The sequence below is a fragment of the Phyllostomus hastatus genome, unplaced genomic scaffold (genome assembly GCF_019186645.2).
Source record: "Phyllostomus hastatus isolate PE091 unplaced genomic scaffold, TTU_PhHast_1.1 phas_contig_551, whole genome shotgun sequence".
In the NCBI taxonomy this organism is placed as follows: domain Eukaryota; kingdom Metazoa; phylum Chordata; class Mammalia; order Chiroptera; family Phyllostomidae; genus Phyllostomus; species Phyllostomus hastatus.
The window spans coordinates 3,625,644-3,636,573 of NW_025333909.1; the positions used below are offsets into that span (position 1 = coordinate 3,625,644).

Consider the following 10,930-nt stretch of genomic DNA (forward strand, 5'->3'; position numbering starts at 1 on the left):
GACTATTTGAGCTTCATGGACATTCTGGAAGCCTATTTCCTTTGCCAGATTGGGGATGTTTTCTTTCATTATTTTTTCAAATAAGTTTTCAGTGTTTTGCTCTTCCTCTTCTCCTTCTGACACCCATATGATTCTAGTGTTGGAATGTTTAAAGTTGTCCTAGAGGTTCCTAAGCCTCTCCTCATTTTTTTGAATTGTTATTTCTTCATTCTGTTCTGGTTGAATGTTTATTTCCTCCTTCTGGTCCAAAACATTAATTTGAATCCTGATTTCCTTCCCTTCACTGTTGTTTTCCTGTATGTTTTTCTTTATTTCACTTTGTATAGCCTTCACTTCTTCCTTTATTTTTCATCCTTACTGAATCATTTCTGTGAGCATCCTGATTACCAGTGTTTTGAACTCTGCAAATGATAAGTTAGCTATCTCCTTGTCACTTACTTCTTTTTCTGGAGTTTTGATCTATTCTTTCATTTGGGCCATATTTCTTTGTCCTGGAACCCCTGTTATGTTCTAAGGGGTGGAGCCTTAGGTATTTGCCAGGGTGGGGCAGCACACATTGCTGAGTTGTGGCGCTGTATGTGGAGGAGGGGTCAAAGAGAGAATAATACTGGATGCTCTGCTCTTTTCCCACTTTCAAGAGACTGGCAGTTTCTCCTGCCACCACAACTTCCATACACTTTGATTTTCTGGCAGTTCTGGTTGTTTTTTGTTTTTAAATTGGTTATTTCCTTCTTTTAGTTGTGTGAGGAGGTGAAGTGTATTTACCTACACCTCCATCTTGGCCAGAACCCCCAGGTCATGTTTTCTCATATATTCAGCTTCCTTTTGCATTTTGATTGGAGCATTTAATCTGCTTACAATTAATGTTATTATTTATAGGTACTTATTTATTGCCAATATTCTTTACATTATGTTCTTATCTCTATTTCTTCTTCTTCTTCTTAAATCAAGGTCTTCAGAATTTTTGGCAATACTGGTCTGGTTGTAATGAACTTCTTTAGCATCACATTTTTGGGGGACTGGCAAGCACTTTATTTCCCTTACAATTTTAAATGATAGCCTTGCTGGATAGAGTAATCTTAGTTGTAGGTTTTTCATCACTTTAAATATTTTCATCACTTTAAATATTTTGTGTCAATCCATTCTGGCTTGAGTGTTTCTGTGGAGAAATCAGCTGACATCTTTATGGGTACTTTCTTGTAGATAGCTAACTGTTCTTTGCTTGCTGCTTTTAAGATTCTCTCTGTCTTTAACCTTTGCTATTTTAAGTATGATGTGTCTTGGTGAAGCTCTCTTTGGGTTCATCTTGATTGGGATCTCTGTGTTTCCTGAACTTGTGTGACTTCTTTCTCCATGTTAGGGAAATTTTCAGCCATTATTTCTTCAAGCAAGTTTTGTATCCCTTGCTCACTCTCTTCTCCTTGTGGTAACCCTATGATGCAGATGTTATTATACTTGATATTGTCCCATATGTCCCTTAGACTTTCTTAATTTTTTAATTCTCTTTTTTGTTGTTGTTCTTCTTCTTGGATCTTACTGCTAACTTGTTCTGTAATTTCGTGATTTGATCCTCTGCTTTATGTAGCCTGGTGTTGATTTTTTTCTAGTGTATTCTTCATTCCTGATACTGTATTTTTTATTTCTGACTTGTTCCTTTTAATGGTTTCTATGTCCTTTCTAATGCTTACTATATCTTTGTTTAAGTTCTCAATGGGGTCATCCATTCTTCCCATAAGGTCTTTGAGCATCCTTATAACCATTGTTTTAAACCCCAAATCTGATATCCTGGTTGTTTCCATTTCATTCAATTGCTCTTCTGGAGATTTCTCTTGTTTTTTTTTTCTTTCTTTTTTCATTCAGGACATATTTCTTTGTCTCCCCATTTTGTTTCTGTGCATTATGCTGATCTGCTATGACTCCAGAGCTCGTTGGATTTATGATATAGATGGATTTATGATATAGATATCTTATTGAGCTCGGTGGCACAATCTTGCAAATCATCTGAGCTCAGTGATCCAAAAATGTTTTCTGTGGACTTTATCTGATAGCTGCCAGTGAAGGCCAGCATGATGCACTGCATCCTGTCATGTCTGTCCCTGTGGGTCACCACTCACACGGTGGATCACTATTTGCTGTGGATCGGCAAATAGCCACACCATGATGACCCACCAAAGAGTCCTCCAGGGCCAGGGGCTATGGGGTTTCCACCCCATTTGGGGCAAGGACTTCAAGCAGTGTTTTACCATTTTCTGGGTCACTCCTGGAAGCAAGGCTGCTATAGCTGATTTATGTTTTGGAGATGTAATCATAGCTGTCAGTGGGGAAAATACCAGCAATATGATGCACTTGGAAGCTCAGAGCAAAATCAAGGGCTGCATAGACTGCATGGCTCTCACAGTATCCTGATTTCAACATAAAGTCTGGCCTCCTCTAGTGACAGAGGAAGGAAAATGTCATAGTAAAAGATGAATTTAGCCTCTAAGCTGCAAGAGGTCTTGCACATAGGAAGTGCTCACAACCAGTGTGCCATGACCTCATCTGCCTCAAACTCTGCCCCCAGCTCTGTCCCCAGAGTCATTACAAACCTGTACCACAACCCCTCTGACCTTTAATCTTCTAAAAACATCTCCAGCTGCAAAAATGCTTTGGAATCAAAGACATCAGCCAGTGGACCAGAGATGAATGGAGAGCCTTAGAGCATTTCTCAGTCTCCAAGTGGACCCATCATTGACAAAGAATCTGAAGTTTACAAGGTACTTCAGGTGAAACAGTTTCAATGAGTCCCCCAAACAATCCACTTCATTCCTGTTTCTGCAGTAAATCCTGGAATCTAAGGAGAAAGGGCATCCCAAGAAGCTCTGAAGATTCAGAATTATTAAGGCTCTGTTTATCATAATGGCTGCATCAATTGGTAAAGCCAAGAAATTACCCATGTGTGAAAAAATGTGTCACTACCCTTGTCGGTGTGTTTGTGCAGCTGCAGGACCATCACTGCTACCCTGAGTGTTAAGTGTGCACTGACTGTGGCACAAACCTGAAACAGAAAGGCCAATTTCTTTGTGGAAGATACAATCTACCATTAGAAACATGCCTGAAATGGGTCACTCCACCTGAAGGTTACAGCATGGTCACTGTGTTCCCCAAGTGAACCAGAAGATCTGCATCAAACACTATTCTCCAAGTAGCCCCTGTTGTCCTCTCAATGCTCTGGCCCTCTCCTCTCTTGGAAGTTCTTGCTTACTTTGTTTTTTTTCTCTACTCATTAAACGTGGCATTCCCCTGTCTTTGCCAACTGACTTGCACTGCTATGTGATGCCTGTTTTCATAATAAATGGAAGATTGTTTTGTTCAGTGTCCCCTTGCCAGCATCACTGTGTCTTCTCTTAACCTCAATTCATCTCTGCTGCAAATGTTCAGTAGCCAAATTTGCACCAAACCAAATTTAATGTCTGCCATTGATTTTGTTTTTACTCTATAAATTTATAGACTAAAAAAAGAATGTTTATTGTAGATTATGTGCAGCCTCCTGTTTTAGTTGTGTCTTGAATGTTGTTTTCCCTTTTCTGGGTTTAGCTAACCCTTTAGGTTGGCTGAATATAAGGATAAACCTTGATCACCATTTATGTGTCACTGTGCAAGGGCTACCCCTCAAGGTGTAGTTGTTCCCAGTAGGGTTTAGTGTTTGCTGGAATCCCTCTTTGGGTGTGTTGCTTATGTGGCTAGTTGAGTCAAAATCTGGTGTGGTCTGAAGCCCACTACTGATCATGTTGCTTCTGGTTCCACTTGGGAAGGGTTCAGGTACCAGCTGAAGTCACATGTGTATAACTGGCCTTGGGCTACCTGTGTGGAGCTACTGTGCTATTCACTGTTTGTGGCTGCATCTACTTGACCTGGCTGTGGGTATGAGGGGCCAATCTATGTACAAGGGTTGGCTTCCTCCAGCTTAGAGTTGGAGGCAGATTTATAAAAAGTAAGAGGTTCTCTGAGGTTTGCCTCCACCTGTCAAGTTACTCTGCCTCCCTCAAAGGTTGCCTGGTCTTCCTTCAGAGTCTTGTGAACAAAGACTGTAGAGTAACCTCAGGCTGGCTGTGATATGATGCACAGATCCTTCCACCAGTCATGAACTTGATAGGGTCTGCTGACTGGAGTCAGAAGAATGGGACTAGTGGGTCCCCTACTTGGAGGTCATATGGTCAGTCATTCAATGAGAGGAAAGTGGCTCCTATTCCAGAGCCAGACCTCTCAGTATCTCTGAGAGTCTCCAACTCCAATTCCCCCAGGAGGCTCATGACACAGGTTCAGGTTGGGTGCAGCCAGCTTTCCCATCTGGAAGAGCAAGCTCAGAAGGAAGGAGCCACCAGGACTCAGGAGGAAAGATCAAGAATCTTCCATTAAGGGTGGGGATGGCAAAGCTTTCAGAAGGAGGCCAAGTGCTTTGTCTTGGTCCCAGACAATAGCATCCCGAAATACACACTCTGAATGTCCAAGCTCTAAGCAGTACACTCTTTTCTCCATGACACTGAACTCAGCTGGTTGGGGCCACAGGGACTTGGGAGGGCTGATACAGTCTCCTCTTGTGGGTGGTGCCAGTAATCCTGTAGGAGAGGATAGGGACTTCTTTCTAGATAGCATTGGCTGAGCTCATAGGAGTCATAGGGGTTCCCCCCACCACAATGTAGCCATACAACCCAGCACCTACTCACATGATTCCCAGACAAAAGCCTCCCCAGGGGACACTCCGAAAGTTCCATCTCTGTGCAGTACTCTGATCCTCCTGTGTGACTGAACTTATCAGGGCAAGGCCACAGAGTGTCAGGGCAGGCCCAGTAATTCAACATGTGGGAGAGTGGCACCAGCTGTGCATTTGAAGTGGGAAAGAATGGTCCCCTTTCCAAAGCTACACAGTTCAATCACCATCTGAGTCTCTGCTAAGAGCTTCTCTAGAAAAAGGGGACCCCTAAGGTCCCTGCTGAATGCAGCTAGAAGAACCCTCTGCAGAACCCCAGCACAGCAGAGTGCTGTCACCAATAGTTGGGAAACCAATGCAGTGCACTCCCTAGGCTGGTGCTGTATAACGATTGGAGTATTGGTCCCTGGGAAGGTGGCATCTGGGTGTCTAGCAGATGCTCTTCTCTCACTGATAGACTGAAACTCCACTGATTTTCACCATCAGTTGTTATGTGGGCTCCTCTTCTCATCTGTGTTGCTTTGGGTAGGGGATTCCAACATGGGGTTGAGACTCCATGGTCCTCAGAGGAGTCTTTTGCAGCTGAGATATCCATCCAGCTTCTCAGCTACCACATGTGGGTACAGAGGGCAGCCCATTCTGTGTCTCTGCCCTTTTTTTTTTTTTACCAATTTTTATGTGGCTTTTTCTGTAAATCCTTGGTTATAGTATTTCAGTTCATCTAGCCATCAGGTGGTAATTCAGATTGATTGCTCTGTAATTTAGCTGTAAATCTGGTTTGGCACCTGGAGCAGGTCAGTGTAGCTTCCAGCCATCTTGGAATCCCTCACCACATCTTCTTTATCCATTCATCTATTGATGGGCACCTAAGTTGCTTTCATACACGAGCTAGTGTAAATAATGCTGCAATGAAGATAAAGGTGCACAACAGTTCCAGAAAGTGTCTATAATGCAAGGAAAGGTCTTTTCTAAGTGCCTTTTGGAAAACTACTTAATACAACTAAGCTCAGGAAGTAAGCAGACTAAAAGGCTGGCCCAGAGTGGAGCTCAATAGTGAAACATGGTGTCTCTGATTGGGACATATGCTTGGAAAATGTACAGTAAGTAGCACAACCACTGCACCAGAGTAGAGACCACAAATCCTATCATTGTTATTGTTATCATGTTAATTGTTAACTGTTAACTATCCTTTACTCACCTATGTAAAAGAAGTATGTCTCTACCATTTTTACTTTTTATCCAACCCCAGAGGTTTCCCTGCTTTGCTTTCTCCTGCCTCCCTAATTTATCACCAGCAGATTTCATGTAACACTTTACACATTTATCTTTGATAGTAATATATAAAATAAGGTACAAAACTGCAATTTTCCAGGGCATTTTCTCAATTCATTGAGATTTTTCATCCTAACAATTGTCATTGGTTTGGTTCAAATGAACTCATAAAAATTCTTACAGGTTTGGACATTTCCTATGTTGAAAACGTTTAACATCTCTCTTATACACTATATCCAGTTCACTAGCAAATCCTGTTAACTATTTCCTCAAAATGTATCCTGGATCAGGACACTTTGTTTCACTTCAACTGCTGTCAGTGTATATTAAAGCATCATTTTTCTCACCTGGACTACAACCATAGTATGATAAATCATTTCTTTTTTTTACTACCCTAAATCCTCACTAAATGGTTCCTATAGTGGTGTTTTAAAGATATAAATCAGGTCACATCACTCCTTTGTCCAGAAACTTCAGGTGGCTCCCATTTCTCTTAGAATTAAATTAAATCTGAATCTGTTACTATGGTTTATAAATCTCTGCATGATCTGGCCCTTAACATCACCTCTTGGCTTACCTCCTATCTCTATCCTGCCCTTGACTCACTCTGTGCCAACCATCCTGGCCTCCCTTGGTTGTTTATTGAATATTTTAGGTATGTCACCACTTCAAGGCCTTTGCAGTTACCTTTCCCTCTGTGAGGCATGATTTTTCCCCAGACATTATTATGACTCAATTTACTTACCTCCTCACTTCTTTTAGGTCTCTGCTTAAATATGACCAGCTTAGAAAGGTCATTCTCCACCATCTTATCTAAAAGAGCAACTTTTGTTTTGTCACACTTTATCCTTTTCTTTATTATTTTCGTCAGTGCTTATTACTGCCTGACATTGTGTTGTATGTCTATTTATTTTCTGTCTTCTTCCACTATCAATAAATGATAAGCCTCATTAGGGCATAGGTTTTATCTGATTTATTCATTGCTGTAATCCCCAAACCCAGAATAGTATGTAACAAAAAGTAATTCTTCGATAAATATTTGTTGGCTAAATATGTTGAGTGACCAAGTCAGCAACATATTTGCTGATGATGGCCATGTTTACCTTAGAGAAATTCATATGGTACTCAAGAGAAGTTTTCATTACACCCACTGAGTATATAAGTTATAGAGGAAACAAAAAAGATAAAGTTTGCCTCAGGATACTCAGTCAGTCTTTAAGAGACCCAACATAGATTTCCTATCCCCTAAAACATACTTAAGCATTTACCACAGAGGATCACTACTGCATAGTGTTTTTGAGGGACATCTTCGCTTGGGCACCAAGATTGATTTCCACAATTGAAATGAACTTGTTGAGATGTTATGAGCTTTGCATTTTTGTTCACAGAAATACACAAAACACATCTTGGTTAGTCAACAACAAAATTCTGGCAACTGAAAGTGGAAATAATACAAATAGGCCCTACATTTGTTCACCAGGTTCCTTACAGATAAGAGAAATGACTATTTTGCATTATTGAAGACATGAAAGTGTCTCCCGCTGAAATGGAACTACTTTAAAAAAGAAAACTTCTTTCTTAATAAAAACATGTTTGGTGAGCACCATTATGGGTGTGAATAAATTACATGAAAAAATCAAAACACCACAAAGCTAGTTTTGCCTTGAATTACTCATCTAGTGTCTTTCTTTTCAACATCATTTCATCCTCCTAAACCATCTCCCTTGTCCCCTCTCTAAGCCTAGCACAAGAAGTATAGAACAAACTTTCTGCATTATAGAACTGACTATCCCTAAAGCAGAATAGTTAAACAACTGCTCTTGGGTCATACAGCATGCCAGTGGCCAAGACAGAAGGACCACAACTGGTTTCCAATCCACCATTAGAAGGCTCTTTGTATGCACTTCCACTCCAATTTCACCATACTCACCACCACCCCCCACATCAAGCAATAGAGTAACCATCCAACAATCAGAAGGTTCTGAGTAGAGCAACTAAAAGCACAGCCTTGATAGACCAATGGGCTGGGTTTGAATCTCAGCTCTGCTTCTAAGATATGAACTGCTGCAAATTACATTACCTCTTTGTGCCTGCATCCTTCATTAGTACAACAAGGATAATAACATGAGATAATATGAGATGATACATGTCAAACGGTTAGCAAAGTAACTGTCATATCATATATATTTTAATGTTTGTAATATTAATAATAGTTTTTTTTCTGATGGAGCATCCATTATGTGTCTGATGTCACACTAGGGGTTGGGATAAAAACAGAAGAGAGTACATGAGTTACTGTTCAATATACATACCACATACTTCCTGCTTCCTGTTTTTTTACTCTCACCTTCTCTAGCCTTTCTCCACTTGGGACAACTCATATCGGGGGTAGAAGAATATAGTTCCTGTCTGACAGCTTCTGATAGGAAGGGAGCTAAAATGAAACCAGGTCAGCCTGTGTTTGTGACTTCAAGCTTGCCATACCTCCAGGATCAGAGACACTGACTTGGCTCCCAACCCACTCAACCTATTTGATTTTTCTCCAGGCTGCCCACTTGGACTAGCTTGGTTACCTGGATTTTTTGCTTCCATTTTAGCTCCTACCTTACTGAGGTCCCCTACTCTATCTCCCTGTCCCACCTCCTTGGGCTCACCCTTCCAACTCAGGTTCTCCTGGGACTGAGCTTTTAACTGATTGCCCTGGATTCATCTTTGCTCCTTTCTACCTTATGCTCATTTCTCCTTGACATTTTCTGTGTGAGAGAAAACAACAACAACAACAACAACAACTACAGATTTCTAAATGATGACTCTTCAGGGGCTGTGCACGTAGGGTGATGGGGGGACACATCAAGGAAATCAGAGGCCTAGCTTAAGGCTTCCTCATGGAAGCACCCTATCATAGATGAGGAGCCTAGCCTATTCAAAATTAAAATCCTTAGGTTAAAAATATAAGTTCTACAGAAAGTCTGTCTGAGTTTTAATCTCATCTCTGTCTCTTACTAGTTTGTAATCTTGAGCAAGTTAATTTATTTCTGATTTACTTTCCTTACTGTAGAATGGCAAGAGTAATAACAATATCAATTTATTGGCTTATAGTAAAGCTTAAGTGGAATATATCATATGAAATCTTAGAATAATTTTTGGCATATATCAGGGATACAATAAAATGTAATTATTATAAATTTACTACTGTCATCATTAATATTTCTCATTTAAACCTAAAAATACTTTTTGGTACATAGGAAACATTCAATATATTTTAATTACTACCATTATTATTATTACCATAGTATTCGTTTCTTATTGCTGCTATAAAAAAGTCCCAGAAACATAATGTTTTATGTCAAGCAAGAAAATCCAACTACCAATCTTGCCAAGTGAGTATTCCCACAGCATGGAGGATGGCAAAAATCATAACAATAGGAGCTCAGAGACCTTGGTTCACTGCATCTTCTACAGATTCAGAGATATCAAATAGGACTCATAATACAAAGGCATTGGTTGTAACAACACTTTCTTCACAGAAAGGAGAAGAAACCCAGCAAGATCACTCTTTAATGTGCCCTGGCTTCCCATTGCCAGTGAGTCCCTCCTGATAGCTGACTTAGGGCAATGGACTGCATACACATATTTTGTGCCACAAGTGAAGACCCTATTCTCTTTTTGCAAAGGACACAAATAGTGGTGAAGTTGGCCAGGTGCCATATGATGCACACAAACTAGTAATACCAGTAAGTTCATTGTATATCCAGAATAGAGGAAAGCTTTTTTTTTTTCTAATAAGGAATAAGGGGCCAAGAGACAAGTTAACACCTGGTTTCCATATAAGTGAATGTTCCAGGCCCAAGGCTCTGACTGGGCAGTCCTGAAAAGATTGCACAATAGCTGCTTACACAACAGTTTTAAAAATGCAAATTTATTATCTTTCAGTTCTGTAGGTCAAAAGTCTAACACAGGTCCCGCTCGGCTAAAATTAAGGTGTTGACAAATTATATTCCTTTCTTGAAGCTCTAGAGAAGAATCAGTTTCCTTGTCTTTTGCAGCCTTTGGAGGCTACTTCTATTCCATGGCTTGTGGTTTCCTCTTCCATCTTCAAAGCTAGCAGAAATGGGTGGAGTCCTTCTTACACCTCATCACCCTGAACTTTTCTGCTCTCTCTTTCAATATTTTTTGTTGTAGTAAATATACATAAAATTTTTCATTTTAACAAATTTTAATTATAAAGTTCAGTGGCATTAAGTCAAACACATTATCATACAACTGTCATTACTAGCCATCTCCAAACTATTTCATATTTTCAAACAGAAACTCTGTAGGATTAAACAATCTCCATATCCCCCCCTCCCATCAGTACTAGTGCTGATCAGTACTAGTAATCTCTAGTCTATTTTCTGATGATATGAATTTGACTATTATATGTATTTCATATAAATGTAATTACATAATATGTGTCCTTTTTGTCTGTCTTATCTCAATTAGCAAAAGGTCTTCAATGTTCATTCATGTTGTAGCATGTGTTAGAATTGTAATGAAAAAATATTTCATTGAATGTGTATACCACATTTTGGTTACCCAATTATACAGTAATGGATATTTAGGCTGTTTCCACCATTTAACTGTTGTGAATAATGTTGCTATTAATGTGGGCTTACACATGTTTGTTCCAGTATCTTATTTCAATTCTTTCATGCTATTGCCCAGAGTGAATAGCTGGGTTATATGGTAATTGTATCTTTTACTTTTTGAAGAACTGTCATGCTGTCTTTTAACAATGACTGTACTCTTTTATATTCCCACCAGCAATGAACAAGGGTTTCAATTTATCTATATACCCACCAACACTTGTCTTTTCTTTTTTTGATAATAGCTATCCTAATGTATTTTCAGAGGTATTTACTTGTGATGTTGATTTGTATGCCTCTGATGACTTATAATGATAAACATCATTTCATGTGGGTACCAGTTATT

General features: G+C 39.7%; 1 pseudogene; it reads left to right on the top strand.

Annotated features, from left to right (window-relative positions):
• The first annotated feature begins 2,157 nt into the window (after window positions 1-2,157).
• Window positions 2,158-3,148, top strand: LOC123824329 (annotated as a pseudogene).
• Window positions 3,149-10,930: the final 7,782 nt, after the last annotated feature.